This window comes from Podarcis erhardii (genome assembly GCF_964252035.2).
Source record: "Podarcis erhardii genome assembly, chromosome: 7".
In the NCBI taxonomy this organism is placed as follows: domain Eukaryota; kingdom Metazoa; phylum Chordata; class Lepidosauria; order Squamata; family Lacertidae; genus Podarcis; species Podarcis erhardii.
Window position 1 is genome coordinate 6,569,784 of NC_138511.1, and position 3,346 is coordinate 6,573,129.

The window sequence follows — 3,346 nt, forward strand, 5'->3', positions numbered from 1 at the left end:
AGCAGCATTCGAGCGCGGGAGCAACTCTTCGGAATCTCCCCTCCTGGGATCCGGACCCTGGAGGCAGAGCAGAGCCAAGGTGGTGGCCATCGGCACTGTCTTCTGCAGAAGCGAGTTCCCCAGATCACCATCATCATAATATTAAATGTTTAATAGGTTATTGTATTTTAGTGTTCTGTTGGAAGCCGTCCAGAGTGGCTGGGTATAAATTATTAATTAATTAATTAATTAATTAATAATAATAATAATAATCAATTGTGTGCTGCTCAAGGACTTTCTTTTAGGTGTCCCGAACCTTTCAACATTCAGCTTCATTGGATGCCCATGAGAAAAAGGGAGAGAAACTTTTCTCTACCTGCTTTTTACATGTTGTTTAATTTTATAAGCTTCTATCATTTCACCTCTTACTTTTTTTCTTTAATAATAATAATAAATTTTATTTATACCTCACCCTCCCCGGACAGAGCCAGGCTCAGGGCAGCTTACACCAATAAAATAAAATCACTTTAAAACATAATGGGAGTGCCTGATCACCTCATCTGTATCCTGAGAAATCTCTATGTGGCACAAGAAGCTACAGTTAGAACTGGATATGGAATAACTGATTGGTTCAAAATTGGGAAAGGAGTACGACAAGGCTGTATATTGTCTCCCTGCTTATTTAACTTATATTTAATTCATCATGCGAAAGGCTGAACTGGATGAATCCCAAATTGGAATTAAGATTGCCAGAAGAAATATCAACAACCTCAGATATGCAGATGACACAACCTTGATGGCAGAAAGTGAGAAGGAATTAACCTTTTAATGAGGGTGAAAGAGAGCACAAAATATGGTCTGAAGCTCAACATCAAAAAAACTAAAATCATGGCCACTGGTCCCATCACCTCCTGGCAAATAGAAGGGGAAGAAATGGAGGCAGTGAGAGATTTTACTTTCTTGGGCTCCATGATCACTGCAGATGGTGACAGCAGCCACGAAATTAAAAGACGCCTGCTTCTTGGGAGAACATCAGTGACAAACCTAGACAGCATCTTAAAAAGCAGAGACATCACCTTGCCAACAAAGGTCCGTATAGTAAAAGGTATGGTTTTCCCAGTGGTGATGTATGGAAGTGAGAGCTGGACCATAAAGAAGGATTGATGCTTTTGAATTATGGTGCTGGAGGAGACTCTTGAGAGTCCCATGGACTGCAAGAAGATCAAACCTCTCCATTCTTGAGGAAATCAGCCCTGAGTGCTCACTGGAAGGACAGATTGTGACGCTGAGGCTCCAATACTTTGGCCACCTCATGAGAAGACTCCCTGGAAAAGACCCTGATGTTGGGAAAGATGGAGGGCACAAGGAGAAGGGGGCGACAGAGGACGAGATGGTTGGACAGTGTTCTCGAAGCCACCAGCATGAGTTTGACCAAACTGCGGGAGGCAATGGAAGACAGGAGTGCCTGGCGTGCTCTGGTCCAGGGGGTCACGATGAAATGAAATGAAATTAATTTATTACGGTCGTAGACCAGAAAGAAAACAAAGAACAACGGTAGTTTACAAGGGGAGTAATGGTGTCAATTAAAAAATTATACATAAAAGCAATACACATATGCACACACACACACACACACACACACACACACACACACGCGGGTCGGACACCACTAAACAACTAAATGACTAAACAACAACAAAACATATTAGGGGGAAAAGAGAGGGAGAAAAACCCCAAACCAATTTAAAATACAAGGTTAAAATGCAATTTAAAATACAGCCTCATTTTAAAATAGCTGATAAATCAAGACCATAAGGGGAGGGAAACATAAGAGTCAGACCGAGTCCAAACCAAAGGCCAGGTGGAACAGACTTTCTTCCTAGGTGAGCTGATTCATCCCTTTGGCCAATTTGGTTTCCGTTTTCCAAATCCTTTCCCAGCTCCTTTTTCAGATGAGGGGACCAGAACTGCACAACTATCTCCCCTGGGTTTGATGAAATGGAGAGACACACATATTGGGGACATCTCAGTTGAACAACAACCCTATAGGGTAGGCCTGGCTAGACTGAAACTTAGCAACTAGCCCCAAGTCTCCCCTGTGAACTTGATGGCTGAATGCAGATTTGAAGCTGGGTATCACCAATTCTTCTTCAGTCCCACTAGACCCTACTTCTGCAAAGGATTGCAGCCCTTGGCACATTTTGAAAATTTAAAATATTTTGTGTGTGCCTGCAACGGAGATTGCTGTAATATATTAAACTACTCTGCATACTCAGTGAAAACAAGTTTGAATAAGATGAACCATAGTGGCTATTAGTAATGTTAACTGTTGAAGGTTCTACTAATGAAACCTACTGAAATAAATGGGGAAAACTTCCTGATTTCAGAATATTCTGGGTATTCTTAGAATTTTAAGATTTATTTCCTTTGGGTGCTACTCAGAGTTTCCTTGTACTAGTTTAATTTTCTGCGCTCGTTTCATGCTGTTTTTGAAAAGTGTAAAGTATTGGATTTTATGCTGGTCTTAATTTCATAGTCTTTTACCTTGCTTTGCATTCCTTTGTTTTGATTGTCAGTGGAAGCTGCACAGATAGCTTGTGCTACTGGATTTGCATAAAAAGTACTGTATGCATTTTGCAAATAATCAAAGAACCAGATAAACACTGTTTTCCTCATTTTTTGGGGGGGGGGTGAGACCCCCCTGGATCATACTCCAAATGTAGGATTGCAGATGTCTGCTCTGAAGTCAGTCCCATTTAATTCAGCGGGGTTTATTCCCAGGTACAATGAAGAGTTAGTATTGGCAAGAGAGTGGCGAGTGTCCATTGCCATTTTTTTCACCGTTCCTTTGCATACCTGTGATTTGTTGTTCAATGTTTGGCTTCCTAAGATCTATTTCCCACCCTTCTTCTCGTCAGCGCCGCTGGTGTAGTGGTATCATGCAAGATTCCCATTCTTGCGACCCGGGTTCGATTCCCGGGCGGCGCAAAAGCATTTTGTGTAAAAAAAACACAAAACCAAACCACCACCACAACTAATCAAAGCAATATTATTCTTCAGTATTCCACTAGCTTGGCGGGGCGGGCGGAGTTGCATTTCTTTTGATTTGTAAAGGAGACGCGAAGCGGGATTGGCGCGCGCGCGGGGCTGAGGGTTAAGCTTTCCTAAGATTTAAACCGTACCTAACAGGCACGGACTGGCTTAGAAATCTCGCGAGAGTAAGCAAGAGAAAGGAGAAGAAGCTGCAAAGAGGCCGGGCGGAGGATTACGTCGGGCGCGAGAGAGCGGCCGCGGTTGGCGAGGAGTCGCCAGCGCGCGTGCGCGTTTGTCGGCGGCGCCGCGGTCGCCTTCTTGCGGCGCATGCGCC